At 43.3% G+C, this 15,906-nt stretch overlaps 1 protein-coding gene across 1 annotated transcript in view; it reads right to left on the minus strand.

The window, feature by feature from the left end:
• Window positions 1–15,906, minus strand: part of grid1b (glutamate receptor, ionotropic, delta 1b) — a 578,917-nt gene that overhangs the window by 213,866 nt on the left and 349,145 nt on the right. The gene's annotated exons all lie outside the window — the stretch shown is intronic.

Genomic DNA, 15,906 nt, shown 5'->3' on the forward strand with positions numbered 1-15,906 from the left:
AAGGTGCTTTATACTGTAACGTAGACCCTACAATAATACACACAGAGAACAACCCAACAATCATATGACCCCCTATGAGCAAGCACTTTGGCGACAGTGGGAAGGAAAAACTCCCTTTTAACAGGAAGAAACCTCCGGCAGAACCAGGCTCAGGGAGGGGCGGGGCCATCTGCTGCGACAGTGACAAGACAGACCCTTGATGTTCGCATTTTTGCTGAAAATGCAAACATCAAGGACAAAGGTGGAGAAAGTACTGATCATAAGGATACAGGTGGAGAAACTGCAGGTGGAGAAGCTGCAGGGATACAGGTGGAGAAGCTGCAGGGATACAGGTGGAGAAGCTGCAGGGATACAGGTGGAGAAGCTGCAGGGATACAGGTGAAGCTGCAGGGATACAGGTGGAGAAGCTGCAGGGATACAGGTGGAGAAGCTGCAGGGATACAGGTGAAGCTGCAGGGATACAGGTGGAGAAGCTGCAGGGATACAGGTGGAGAAGTGCACCAAACGGCCTTGAACATGAGTGCTGCAGAGCTCAGCCTGCGTGGCCGGCTCCCATGCATAAAACATTCACTTCCATGACTGAGTCAGAGGCACAAAGATGAACACCAGTGGGAAAAGCAGCTGGGACTTAGTTTAAATGTATTTATTTCATTTATTGATTTTTGTTTGATTACTGCTAAAAACGCAGTGATATCAATGCTATTACATCTCATTCTGCTTCCTTTCACTTCATTGTTCCTCCCGATTCTCCTTTCCCATATTTCCTCCTCATCCTTCTGCCTGTTATTTCTCCTCTCCCCTCCAATCTCGGGTTGATGTGCAGGCAGGCTGTTCTCTAACCAGGTCAGAATAGCAGGGATAGACTGGCGGGATGCTGTGTCCATAGACAGGCCATTACACCCATCAATCAGCGAGCCCGCAGAGGCACTCACCCGGGACGGGACAGCAGGCCGAGGAGAGAGAGGAGGAGACAGATTTAAGAGGTCGCCACTGGGAGATTCATTGCTGCTGCCTGAGTCCTCCATCAGACAGGGGAAAAAATCCTCTGAAATCAATTTGACTGCTGATTCATTATCTCTCTGCAGTGGGAATGTGCAGTCTTGATATAATTATGAGTTCTCATTGCATTCAGACAAATTAGTCATTAGTAAGTACTGACTGTAAACTATATGTGACTTCATTTTGAAGCTGAAGAGCTTTAATCAGTGGCCCTCATTTCTGGGCTGTTTGTCAAAACTGCTGGTGTTTCTGCTGTTTGCACAAAGTGGCCTTCGGCATGTGCGCCGCCATGAACCGACCACAGCGTTGTTTGACAGAGTCTGCATATGATGAATGAAAAGACTGTGAACCAGAAGAACGTGGCTGATGTGGCTCTGTTTGCAATCAGCTTCACCTCGTTTCTTACTTCAGGAAACAAACTCCGATTAGGTTTAGTTCTCCCCCCTGTAGAGCTGTAACCCTTACTGTCTTTTCTTTTTTTCTTCCAGGACAAAATGACTGGATGTGCATCAGAGGTTGGTGAGGGTGAGCTCTGCTTATCGGGCTGAACAGGGTTACCCTTGGAAAAGGCCAGAACCTTTTCTAATGGTCCTCAAACAACATCTTTACTCCTATATTCTATTAAGTGCACAGGAGAGGTCATCAAATGCTGCTTTTATGGGAGAAGTAATGAATGGAGAATACACAGAAAATTAAAATGTAAGGCACTGTCTGTTTGCTGAGCATGGTTGGCATCAGCAGAGCTAACAGCGAGTGGTTGTTTGCTGCTTCGCTTCAACACAGCCGTTAACTTTCTGTATCAAAGACCTGCAGGACACCTGGCTGCCTTTGGACTTTAAGAAAATGTGAATAATTAGTTTCACCGATTAATATTTCTGTTGCAGACTCTCAAAGGCAGCAGTGTTTTATCATCCCTACTATGTATTGACGAGTCAGGAGCACACTGATCTCCTAATCTCCATTTACTAATTTATTCAAAAAGGAACATTTTGTCCAAAATGTCTTCATGTTGATCCAAATATTATTCTGTATAATATGTGAGGATTGTTTTCTGTCTATAAACCTCAAGATAAACTTTGATGATCTCATTTATCATTTTTGACCTTCCATATCACAACATCAGAAGCAAAAAAACATGACCACGGGGATAAAACGACCACAACAAAATCATAAACATTTAATACGGAGAACATGACACAGCTTTAAAAGTTCACTAACAGCCTAAGCTGGCCAGCCATGGCACGTAACGGACAGGTGGCCTTAGAAATGCTTATTTTCCTGTACTCGGTTTGCCCGAGCTCCCTTTGAACACTGTCAGGGTAGAAACTCTGAGTTGGAGACCTGCAGTGCTTAAAATGAGCGAGTTCAGCCTGGCGTCTTGACAGCTGAGAAGTGAGCGCCGGTACTCTGTTAAGTACAGAGCGGCACATTAGGTTTATGGAAATTTCTTCGAAATGTTCCAAAAGATGAAAACACTATTATACAGCCCGATCCAATTATCTCATTTAACAAATTCAAAGTCAGAAACGTCACAACTTTGAAAACAGCGGGCCAAAACAATGCCGAGGGCGCCGTCGGGGCGAGACGTTTGAGGCTCAGCCGCTGACGTGTCTAAAGGTGGAGGATATCGCTTCAGCTGTTCAATTAAGTTTCGTCTCAGACAGACAAAGAACACGTTGAAAGAAAGAGCGCTTAATTGATTTACTCATAGAAAGTTCCACGGACCGACTGTTATGACTACAGACGGCAAAGTGTTGTTCCTCATGCGTTGGGTGCTTTCTCTATCAGGTAGAAAACCCACTGAGCAGCTAATTGATAAGCAGCGCAGACTTCTCACTGACAATCAAATAATTTATCAACCATTACACGGCTAATTACCTTCCCAACCACCCTGCATGAATGTGATGAACTTGTCAAAGCATGTCGTTCTGATAAATGCCCGATCACGCCTGGTTATCTGTGATTCGTCTAAGGTTTTATTCTGCCAAGGTTTTCAGCCGTGTGGTGGCAGCTTGCATTCACATCTCTGTGTTGGTTTCCACACAGAGGAAAGTTCACGATTTTCTGCTTCCCAGTGAACGGAAACGCCTTCTTTACCTTCTCTATCCTTCAGCTTGGGACAGGCAGCTCAAACATCTTTCTGTGAATTAAAGGACAGACGAGCACCAACTTTCTGTGCTCCAAGCTAAGCAAGGTCATCGCGTCCATCACTTCAGGCCGGCTGCAGCACAAATCCAACTTTTTTCCTTCAGCCGGGTCAATAAAACATTTTAAAACCTGCACGGTGTAAAGATTAGATATCGAAGAATCACAGCTGACAGTAACAGAACCTGGATTTGAAAGATTGTAAACAACACAAGCTTCAATAGAACTGAACCATGAAATTTACAATGTGTAAAAACATGCAGGACTGTGTGTCATGTGTGACTGTGGAGACTGTGTCAGTCCAGTTATCACATATCATGCTGTCCAAACTAGCCACATGTTGCTAATTTTCTTTACAGACATCGTCAGGTTAGAGGTAGGGTTCCTCCCAAAAACAGTCGCCTCGTGGCACTTTATATTGTAAGGTAAAGACCCAACAATCATACAGAGAAAACCCAACAATCAATTGGTGACAATGGGAGGGAAAACCCCTTTTAACAGGAAGAAGGAGGGAGGACCCGTGGTTTGTTAAAACAAACTGCAAAGGAAAAGACTCACTGTAGTTTCTTTTAATTTGCACACTGTCACGATTAAGGAAAAGTGAAAATAATACACAGAAAGCTTCATTCTGTCTCGACTGAGCTCTCACAGCACTTTCATATAAGAACTAGCAGATTATTATGCATGTACACCTCTGGGCATGCATTAGCCTGCATGTCAGTCATCCACGGGCATCTTGCTCATCTACACGCTGATACCATCTGTTAAAGGTAGAGTTAAAGCCGACTGGACGAGGTGAAGCTCTTTTTATGCATTTCATCTTGAGAAACGAAACCCTCTCACCTCGGCCAAGAAACCTGCAGCCCGAGCGACCGACCGACTGACCAAACAGCTCATTAACCAAACAACTGACCGACAAAGCAACAGAGCGTCTGTTCAGCTGACTTGCTGGTATTTGAGAATGGGATCTGGCGTGCTGTTCTTTCTTTGTGTGTGTGTGTAGGAGTGATCTTGGATCTATTTATTTACTGTGGGTGTTAGCAGAGTCTGACTTTCTAGCAGCTTCACCACAACACTGTATAAATCTGCTTTAAATGCAGCAGAGATGACTCATCACGCCTGTGTGTGTGTGTGTGTGAGTGTGTGTGAACACACTGTCGCTTGCTGCAGCATTACAGTCGAGGTATGTGTGTGTGTGTGTGTGTGTGTGTGTGTGTGTGTGTGTGTTTTGGCAGGTGGGGGCAGAGGGAGATGAATTGCGCCCAATGCCACTGAGAATTGTTTAATAAACATTTTTATTAGCTCCTTTCACACAACCTCTGTGTGCAGGCTGGGCCTCAGCAGCTGAGCGCACCGTCATCAGCAGCAAATCCCATCATGCACTGCAGCCAAGATGTCACCGAGCAGAGCTGTTTGCACTTTAAGCCAAGTGAAGGAGAAGAGCAGGTCGTCAAAGCCCAGCCGATGTTCATACTGTGTTCACCATGTAACAAATCCATCTATTCATTCATCCATCATCCATTAATTCATCTATCCATCCAATTACTGTAAAGCATATACTGATTACCACATTCAAGAACAGCACATGTTTACCGTCCACATCATTAGTTACACGGTCCCAGCATCAGGTTGGAGCTGCTTTCATTCTTCATGGCACAGATTCAAAATTCCTCACAGATGTTGATCACACGGTGGCTGCAGATTTGTTGGCTGCGTTCATGATGCCATCTGAGCACAGAAGTCATATTCAAGAAGCCAGTTTGAGGTGTTCTGATCTTTGTGATGTGGTTTGTTGTCCTCCAGCAAGCAGCCATCAGGAGATGGTGAGCAACAGTACCAGTACTGACAGACAGGATGTGGTCTTTAAATGATGCTCAGCTGATACTCAGGGACCCAAAATATGCCAAAAAACTACCTGCATCATTACACCAGCCTGAGGTGCTGAGCCAGATGGATCCATGCTTTCAAATTATTTATGCCAGATTTTGAATTTACCATCTGAGTGTTGCAGGAAAATCTTCAAACTGGGCAACATTTTCCCAGTTTTCATCCACCCAGTTTTGGTGAGCCGTTGGAGCTGATATTGATATTACACTGGGAGTTATTGTCATTGTTCACGTTCAGGTGAATGTCACAGGTGATTTAAGGTGATGTCACCCTGCGTTTCACTGTCTGATGAAGAGCCGGTGTGCTTGAAGCGTCATACACTACTAGATGGAATAAATAAGGAAACGAGTCCTGCGGTGCGATAACCGTTAATTCTTTTCTCGTGTGAACTGTTGCCTCCATTTCCTGTTGTTAGCAGAAAGAAATGGCTCCCGGTGTGGTCTTCTGCTGCTGTAGCATCAGCTTCAAGGTTTGGTATGTTTGCATTCAGAGATGCTCTTCTGCATACTTTGGATATAATAAGTAGTTCCAGTCAAAGTCCCTTAAATCACTGTTCATCTTCATTCATTCATTCTCAGCTTGTTGTTATCTTAATCGCCTCTACATTTCTAACTGCACTGACTTGCTGCCATGTGATTGGCTGATTGGACATTTGCATTAATGAGCAGTTAAATGGGTCAACGTAAATGTCGCCGTCCACGCTGCACAAAGACAAAACTGGTCGGTGTTTGATGAATGTACTTACTTTGTGGGCAGAATGAGGACGTTTCTAAGGACATTCTAAGAAAAGTAAGAACATTATATCACAAAAAGTAGCTAAAATCCAACAGCAGCAAGAAGAAAATCTCTCCCTGAGCTGGTGTGGGAGTGTTGGTGTCTGAGTTTCAGGCACCCTGCCAGTCAACCACTTAGCGCCTCAGTCTGTTGGACAAGACCATGACAAAGATCCACCTCCTCCTCTTTTTTCCTCTATTTATCTGGCTGCCTCCCCCACCTTGCCTGGTTTCTCCTTCCTTTTATCCTGGCTCCTCTGAAAGACAAGACGCTGACTCTTGAGCCGTGCCATAGCAGATTTATGATCTGACCAATTGACAGAGAGCAGTTAATTGCCACCTTTTGCTTGAACACCCTTCAGAAAGATGAAATGCTAGTTTGAAAATATTGTAATAAAGGTAGAGCATGGCAGATATGGCAGAATGCCACTCCTCATTAAAAGTCTGCTGTTTTCAAAGTACCGGCGGATGTGCAGACGACTGTCACTGAACTGCTGTGCAACTGAAGGAAAATCACGAGAGCAATAAATCTCAGCCAAGTCATGAAGAGTCTTTGTTTTCTAGGATTTCTAAGTGGATTTACGGATGTTTTTTCACAAAGAAGATAAAGTCAAGCAGAATTTTGATCTTCTGAATGACTTAACGGTAATTGGACACCAAAGTCTGTGTGAGCAGCTCAATCAAACGCCAGTTTCACAGCGTTTTTAGAACCTGTGGAACGCTCGCATCGCATCTCTGCACTGACACGCGAGGCTCCTCACGTCTCAACAACCCAAAGAGCAGAATTCTCAGAATCTAATTGGAATGAAATTACTTTGCAGTCAACACGTTTGATGGGTTGGTTTGCAGCCAAGTTAGGACACGCCTCAGCATGTCCAAATGGAAAACAGAGCTTTGCATTGCACATGGTGAAGGACAGTGAAAATGTGCACCGCAGACCTGGGCATCAGCTGGCCTTGTGGCTGAAAAGTGCAGCCTCACTCTGCTGCTGCAGCAGCTACAAGGCTTTAGCCTTCATCTGTCAGCACTGCTTTGCTTCTCCAGGGAAACAAATTTGAGTCGTGGCACGGAAAAATATAAAGCCTGAAGAATGCTGAAAGATATGTTAGAGGGCAGCAGGTGGGATTGTGCTTCTCTGTATAAATCTACATCAGATAATCCAAGACTAAATTAGGCTAAAGTCCTTGGTCTCTGGCTGTGTTAGGAGCCAGAACTTAGGAATGACCCCCATGAATGCAGGACGTCATTCAAATAAAAGGAAAACTGCAGAAGCTGAAAGCAGTTGTTGACATGTTTACGTCGACACTCAAACACCCTTCAGACTGCTCCTCGGGCCGTCACAGCGGCCTCATCGACATGCAAAGCATCGCCTCAGCTGGTTACGCTCGCTGCTGTGAAACCCCGCCCGCACCCGACAGATCACCTCTTAAGAAACGCAAATAATCATTAATTAACAGCGTGAACTTTAAGTGACGCTTGTTTGTGAATTGATAGCAGATGGGCTGTAAACCATAACCTTCAGCTTAAGGTCAAAGGCATGAAATATTTTCAAAAATCTATTTCTAAAGCTAAGCCTTTCCTCTCCCCCAAGGACCTTGAAAAGCTTATTCATGCATTCATTACCTCTAGACTGGACTATTGTAACTCCCTCTATTTAGGCCTCCCTCACTCCTCTCTTCACCGGTTGCAATTAGTACAGAACGCTGCTGCACGCCTTTTATCGGGTGCCAGAATGCATCATGATCATATGACTCCAGTTTTAGCCAACTTACACTGGCTTCCTGTGAAATTTCGCATTGATTTTAAAATTCTTTTATTCACTTATAAAATCTTAAATAACACTGCCCCTAGCTATTTAACAGAGCTTCTTCATTTGTATAATCCTATAAAAGCACTAAGATCTTCTAACCAGATGCTTTTAATGCAACCTAAGTCTAGGTTGAAAACCAGAGGCGACCTTTGCTATTGCAGCTCCTAGACTGTGGAACAACCTCCCTATTGCCATTCGCTCTGCTGAGACTGTTCAGTCTTTTAAACCTCGTTTAAAGACCCATCTTTTCACTCTGGCTTTGACGTAAGATAGTTTGATTATCATTTGGTTGGTTTCTGTGTTTGTCTCGTCTTGCGTTGTATTTGTCTTATTTTATTTATTTTCATTATTTGTGAAGCACTTTGATCAAAACTGTTGTTTTTGAATGTGCTATATAAATACATTTTGATTTGATTTGATTTTGAAAAATCAACCAATTACATTTAATAAGTCATTTTCTTGCCGATAACTGGCCTCCCTGTCATGTTTAATTAAGTGTTGGGTGCTAGTTTCAGACAGAATGCTCAAACGCTGAGCTCGTTCTCCCTGATTAATGAGTTTTGTGAACAGACCCATTATGAGGCAACCTGCTGATATTCACACAGCGCACACTTAAATGAGAAAGTATAGGACTTTGTTTTTGTTCCGAGTTTGGGCCTGTGTTTCTCAGAGTTTCCTGGCTGATCTGCTGTCACTTGTGGACATTTTAGAAAAAACCTATGAATTAAAGCAACCCGTGGCCACTTTAAATTGCTAGCATTAGCAATGATCTTTGATATTAGAGTTGCTATAATGTGGTGATGTTTTTTGAGATACCTACACACTGCAATTTTCCTCTACGCTCCATCTGTTTACAGTTCTGTTCACTGACTTCCAAAGGAAAGCACAGGCTGCATTTCATGAATTATAAGATGAAAGTCAAGTTACAGAAAGCCGAATAAGGTCACTCATCTTTCCTTATACAGCCTGGATCAATAGCAGCTCTGCATTAAGATGGCCTAAACTAGGGGCTCAGTTTAAACAGCAGCACATGATGAAACTGCAGGGAAACCATTAAAAACAAGACAAATGCTTTACAATAATCTGTCTATTCCACGCTCATGTATGAAATAACAGCTGCTTGTACATGACTTGAAGGAATGAGGAGACTAATCTGTGATCTTATTTTACTCTTTTGAAGTTTTCAGGCCCCTCTTCTGTGGAACCAGCTTCCAGTTTGGATTCAGGAGACAGACACTATCTCTACTTTTAAGATTAGACTTCAAACTTTCCTTTTTGCTAAAGCATATAGTTAGGGCTGGACCAGGTGACCCTGAATCCTCCCTTAGTTATGCTGCAATAGATGTAGGCCCTTCCCATGATGCACTGGGTGTTTCTTCTTCACTCACTATGTTTAATAGTACATAATAATATATGGTACATATATTTATTACTTTAGATCAGCCATGTTATATATTTTGCTTGTTGCACGTTATTGTTTTTGCACAACTCTGATGCACTGAACTTCACTGCGCATGTTGTACCAGTGTACCTGCACATGTGACGTGACAATAAAGGTGATTTGATTTGATTTGATTTTTGATTTTAATAGACCTCTCTGCACTGAATCATATCTGTTATTAATCTCTGTCTCTCTTCCACAGCATGTCTTTATCCTGTCTTTCTTCTCTCACCCCAACCAATCACAGCAGATGGCCGCCCCTCCCTGAGCCTGGTTCTGCCGGAGGTTTCTTCCTGTTAAAAGGGAGTTTTTCCTTCCCACTGTCACCAAAGTGCTTGCTCATAGGGGGTCATATGACTGTTGTATGTATAATTGTAGGGTCTACCTTACAATATAAAGCACTTTGAGGCGACTGTTGTTGTGATTTGGTGCTGTGTAAATAAAATTGAATTGAATTGAATAGATTCAGAAACGTAATAAGTGTCTAGGCGCTGGTGTTGATTGAAGATAAGGCATTTGTGTTGATTTGGCACAGATCTGTAAGCAACCCCAGCATCCACTAATGAACCAAACCAATCTACCTGTAATTTGTTTCAGTGGGTAAAAGCGGAGTTGCTGACAGAGACACGTTGGTATTTTTCTCTCAGAGGATTGCAGCACTTTTCCTTCATGACTCCAGTTTATTTATTTTTCAGACCAGGTTTCAGACTCCTTGGAAGAACCATTTGAAACTTTAATGAGTATCCGAGTTCATTCATACAGCTTCCACACTGTAGAGCGTACATCACGGTAAAGATGTTCCTCTTGATCTCAGAACACACCATTTATCTAAACTAATAATGATCAATGCATCTCTAGAATGCAGATGATAAGCAGGGGAGACAGTCTAACCATGTTAAATTGAAGCAATTTCATTCTAATGTGGTCTCCGGATATCTGCTGGACGTATTTATTAAATGATATTAAGACATATTACCTTGAAAGGGCGTGGGAAGCAGTCAGATATATATGAACCAACGGTAATGATGCACTCCACTCAAAGGCGTAGTGTACAACAGCTGTGAGACTTGGGTGAAATGATGAAGATTTACAAGAATGAATTCAAACAATAAAAGATGCAGAAGAGAATAAGGAAACTTTTATGGGAATAATCAAACTCATTTCATATTAGCTTTGAGTTTGACTCTCACGGGGTCAGTGGTCAGGTTTCTTTTTCACGCGACCATCGAGTCGATTGGATGGCCGTACCAGATGTTCACGTTCTTGCTGATAATTGTGGAGATTTTACATTTTCAGGGGTGAATCTATTACTGAATGGAAAACCTAGAAACTTCCCAAACATGGATGGATGGTTCGCCCTCGTTAGCAGCTGCTTTTCAATGATGAGATGGTATCATATCGAGTTAGCAAGACCTTCTGTGCTGAAAGATTTCTTCTAAACCACTGACTCTGCCACAGCAGGGTTTGGCGTAGCTGCTATCTTTTGCTTCCCAGCAGGGAAGACCGGATTGTATGAGCGAATGAGCCGCGCGCCTATCTGTCTCAGAATCATACTGCATTTTTTGAGCTAAAAACATAAGCCGGGTAATGCTGTGTAAGCTCTGAATAACTCTCCCGCTACACTCGCTGCTCCCTGTTCACACAGTACGATACAACAACAATCTCTCGAAGGCAGCTGTTCCAGAAAAAAAGAAAAAGAAAAATCACAATGTGTCCGACTAAACCACAAACTTTGGATCCAAATCTGTCTGTTTCCCTCAGTCCTGTTATGATGGACACTGTATACATCGTCTTATTTTTTACTTATTTATATTTTTCATATCTATGCTTTACAGAAGCAAACGAACCTCGAAGTCCTGCAGGCACTGAAAAAGGAAAGTTTTTCTGAGGGGAGAAACTTCATCAGGAAGCAGAGCGGAGCATGAAGAAGCGCCGATATGAAAACACTCGACGCAGCTCGGCGAACAGAAGAACAAAAGCAGGAGTCGAGTTTTGCTCTGTTTACGGTGCCGGGTTATCTTATCTCTCTTCTCTTGTTCTCTGTAAATGTTCTTTATTCAAAGTCGACGCTGGATGCAGAAGGAAAACGAGACTTGAAGCTATCCACGAATATGGAGACTGGGACGCTGAACGCTAGACTCGAAACCTACAGTCAAGATGGGACATATAAATATATGTTATCGTAATTATTCTTTTTAGATCTTTACAAGTGGAGCAAAAAAGTTAAAGTTTATTGGAGTGTACAGCCAGAAGAAAACACTTCTGAGTCATTACACTCTCAAATGTAGATTCGTTTTCCAGAAAGAGTCGGAATAAAAACTTCTGACTTCGTTTTTTTGCCAGCTTCAAAAACTTTATTACAGAGGATTACCCCAACCTTCATAAATTAAGACGGATCTTTCTCGTCCTCTTTATTTCAGTACTTCCTCTCTCATCTCCTCACTCAGAAAAATATTCAAACTCAAGAGAACAAAGTTTTATGCTCACTGCAAATTAACACGGAAAGCTGCAGATCTCTTGATTTGCATTACATTAATGCCATCAGCATGCATCAGAGAGTCAGAAATATGACCTGCAGAGTTCTTTGGCCGAGTGTGAAGAAAGTTGGCTGAGGATCCGCGATTCTAAATCTGAAGCAGGAAAAGTGCTGAACACCTTGCAGGAAGAGCGCCAGCTGAAGTGAAAGAGTTAAAGCGTCTCAGAGCAGAGAGCGAGTGCAGGCGTCTGGATCGGGGCTGTGCCTGCAGTCATGTGTACACTTAAACTCTCTAGCTTGCTGATCGGGGAGCTAAGATGAAAAAAAGCGAGACTTTTAAGTTCCAGCTGAATTATTATTTGCCCTCACCCTGTGGACCAAAGCTCTGCCCTAACAGGTTTTCTTCAGGGTCTGTGGACACTGAGGGAGAGAATGAGGAGCTCATACATTTGTAGGGAACTGCTGCTCTTTCATCTTGAAAGGAAGTAGCTGAAGTGCTTCTGGCGTCTAACCAGGATGCCACCTGGACACCTCATTAGGGAGATATTCTAGGCAGACCCAAATGGGAATAGACCACAAACAAGATTATGCTGGCTGCATTATCCCTTTAGGCCTGGAAATGACTTGGAATCCTCAGGAGGAGCAGGATGACACGACGAGACATCAGGACACCTGGGTCTTTCCTCATGTACCGCCTCTGTGATCCGTCTTTGTGCGGTGATGATGACTTCCAAATCCATCTGGATTGCACGGCATCTTTGAAAACACTTGGATCGTAGCTAGAATTAAGATTGCTGGTAAAACTGTATAGAAAGAAATGCAGCATTATGAAAACCCCGTGGCTTCATCAGCTTGGAAAAGAGCTGGGAGAAACAATAAGTGGAGGAAATTGACAACACAAACACAAATCAGCACAACGGCAAACACAAACACACACACAGACAAAAAAAGAGTAATGAGTGGAGGACAGGGGAGAGGAAGCCACAAATTTCTCCTCAGTTTGGCCCGCTTCCAGTTTCCAGCCATGGCAGAGAAGATAAAACTAATCTCCAAATTTAGCCACAACCAATCATTACGCACCGATATTTGTATAATGTCAAAGCTGCTCCTCTAAAAAAGCCTCTAAATCTCGTATCAGGAGAGAGAAGAAGTCGCCCCCAGAGAAATCAGTGAATGTGTCATTCTGCAGCAGCTCGGAGACGCTGCTCAGCATCCCCTTCACACTCTGCAGGTCTTCATCCTTAATCTTACTCTGTGGGTCAGTGTGGCTGAACAGAACCTCAGAGCAGGACTGTTTTTAAAGCCTGTGGCCTGATATGACAGCAGGGCTCTCCCTGAATGTGTCTGCCTCCCGACTCAAAGCGATTCCTCACGACTCACGAGTACTGCGAACACTGCAGAGCACTCGTGATAGTGAGAAATGCAGATACGTGGACAAAGTGACTTTTCCAGTTTAGTCCACACTCCAGATGGTTCCCGAGCAGCCGATATCACCGCTGTTACTCGCCGGCCTCCACTGGTGAACTGTAAACTGCAACTTTCAATGCAGACAGGCAACTAATATCAACCCTAATCCTCTGCTATTCATAAGAATCTGAACTCCGGGTACATTCAGTGCAGGTGAGAGTGCACTCTGTTTTCATCTATGGAGTTTTGAACAGGCTCCTGGCTAACGCTAACAGATGCTCAGGTAAAGGAACATGAAACGTTTTCTAAAAACCAGTAAAAACAGACTTTATTATTACACAGTTTTAAAATGTGATCCATTACTGGATTTATTTAAATTTAAAGAAATGGACCGTCAGAGTCACTTTGACTGATTCTGTATTAATTCAGATAATTAATAAATAACATAAGAAGTATCGGTCTCTCCCTGCCTGCACTAAACAGAGACAGCAGCAGTCTTAGTAATACTGGTGCGACTGGATGCTGCTATCACGATAACATATGATCTAACATGCAGTGAAACCCTGAAACCTTCTTTCTTTGAAGCTGAAGTTATTCACAGGAAACATGTCAATGTTCAATGAGTTTATTAATTAATTAACAAGAAATAACATTCGAGCCACGTGGTTCGGTCTGACCTTAAAGCTTCTATTTTGGTAGTGAACTTGGAAAAACTGGATTAATTACATTTTTCTGCAGTTCTTCAGACAAAAGCAGAACAGTTCTCAGTGAATACTGGCTCGAGTCCACACCTATTCTGTGTATTGGAGGCATTAAAAGCTAATAACAGCTGGGACTTGGAAACCGTGTTCATCTATTCAGCCCTGTTACAGTGTCATCACACCGCAGCCTCATCACTGAGGGAAGAGCTGAGAGTCTATAATGAAGGACTGAGGCAAAGACTGCAGCAGCAGCAGCAGCGAGGCCTCCTGAGAGAAACCAAACCACTGAGCTCCATCTTCCTCACCGAGGAGACAAAGAGCTCTCGGCTTGTTCCACAACGATTTCTGCAGGAGAATTAATGAACAGTGGCCAGAGTGATTTGTCTTCAATTGATTGTTTTTTCTATATTCAGTTTAGCTTTTAACTTTATGTTCACTCCACTTTGCACAAGTGAACTGAAGCAAAAATCCTCTATTTGCTGTCTGCAGTTCAGCTGTGTGATTCTGCAGCCCATGTTTTCAGTACGACCACGAGCACCACGAGTCCAGCTGTCCTACATGTACATGCATGTTCACAAATACTGAAAATACATGAAAAAATGCACCCAGCAACAAAAAACAGGTGGTCCTGCAAACAAAGACACAAGAGGGGATGATCACTGTGCTTCCTTTAAAGTGACAGTTTGGTACTTTGTGGGTGGGGAGCAGAAGGAGAAGATCAATACTACTGTGTCTGTATGGTAGCAAACAAAGCAATAGTTAGTTTAGCTCCCCAAAGAATGTGGCAGTAATTATGGGTAGATAGCTAGCCTTGCTCTTATTCAAACAAAGAAAAACGCGATCTACTAAAATAATATCAAATCTGAAACTACTGGGAGAGCTGGGGCTGTATGCAAATGATCTATAGATCACATAAACCTGCAACAGTAGGAACAGCTCTCGACCTGCAAAGAGTTTTAAGGTTAAATGAATCATAAACAGATTAAATGATAGTATGTGCTGCATTTATTTAGTGGCTGTAGCGGCTGATACTGATGGATGCAGGAGCATTTAACATGTTCTTATACCTTAAATCATGTATATGTTGCCAAAAGTATTCACTGAATTCAGGTGTTCCAATCACTTCCATGACCACAGGTGTATTAAATCAAATTCTGCAAACCTTGATGAAAGAACGAGTCGCTCTCAGGAGCTCAGTGAACTCAGCGTGGTACCGTGACAGGACGCCACGTCCACTCAGTATTCCACAGTCAGCTGTTAGAGGGATTATAACAAAATAGACGTGACTGGGACTTTGTGTGGGCTTCAGATTTGCACAGGGACAGCGTGTAGAGAGCTTTATGGAATGGGTTTCCATGGCGACCAGCTCCCTCCTTGCTTTACATCAACAAGCGCAATGCAAAGCGTTGCACTTGTTGATGTAAAGAACGCCGTCGCTGGATTTCAGAGCGGCGGAGACGTGTTCTCCAGGGTGACATATCACGCTTCTGTGCCGGGGTTTGGCAGTTGCCAGGACAACAGGACTTCTGACTGCAGTGTGCCAAGTGTAAGGCTGGGGGCGGGAGGGTTCAGGAGCTGGGCTCGGCCCCTGAGTTCCAGTCAAAGGAAGTCTTCATGCTTCAGCACACAAAGACAATTTCATCCTCCCGACTTTGTGGGAACAGTTTGGGAACGGCCACTTCCTGTTCCAACATGACTGCACACCGACGCACAAAGTAAGCTCCATAAAGACATGGATGACAAATAAAGTGTTCGAATTCAATAAATGCAAACAAATGCAAGCAGTTTTAATCAAACTGGGACACTAACGATTGAAGGAGTCAGCTGTTCACTGTTACGTTCCTGCTGTTAACAAATAAAATTCATTTCCTTTACTGAAAGTTAATCTTGTGTCTGGCTGAGAGAACATGAACCAGACATTTCCCCACGTACACTATAAATCATCTCCTGTTTAGTTTCTGCACTTTTCTACTTTATACCTCATGCCTCTAATCATCCATTCACACAGGCACTTTTGTCTACATGCTAAGTGATTTTCTATCCAGCACTCACACTTACAGGATGCTGCACGGCACACAGAGTGCAGCAGCCAGCGATCAGACCTGCTCCACCTACAGCCAGTCCCAGTGATGTAGATACAGAGAAAACCACAGTTACCCACTTTAGTTTAAACAGAGTGGTGGGTACTGTCACTGCTACCCCTCAGCCTTCCAGTAGATACAACTATGGTAGAAAGCTTGACCTCTGACCTCTGACCTTGAGGCCAA

Source organism: Oreochromis aureus, linkage group 8 (assembly GCF_013358895.1).
Source record: "Oreochromis aureus strain Israel breed Guangdong linkage group 8, ZZ_aureus, whole genome shotgun sequence".
Taxonomy (NCBI): Eukaryota; Metazoa; Chordata; class Actinopteri; order Cichliformes; family Cichlidae; genus Oreochromis; species Oreochromis aureus.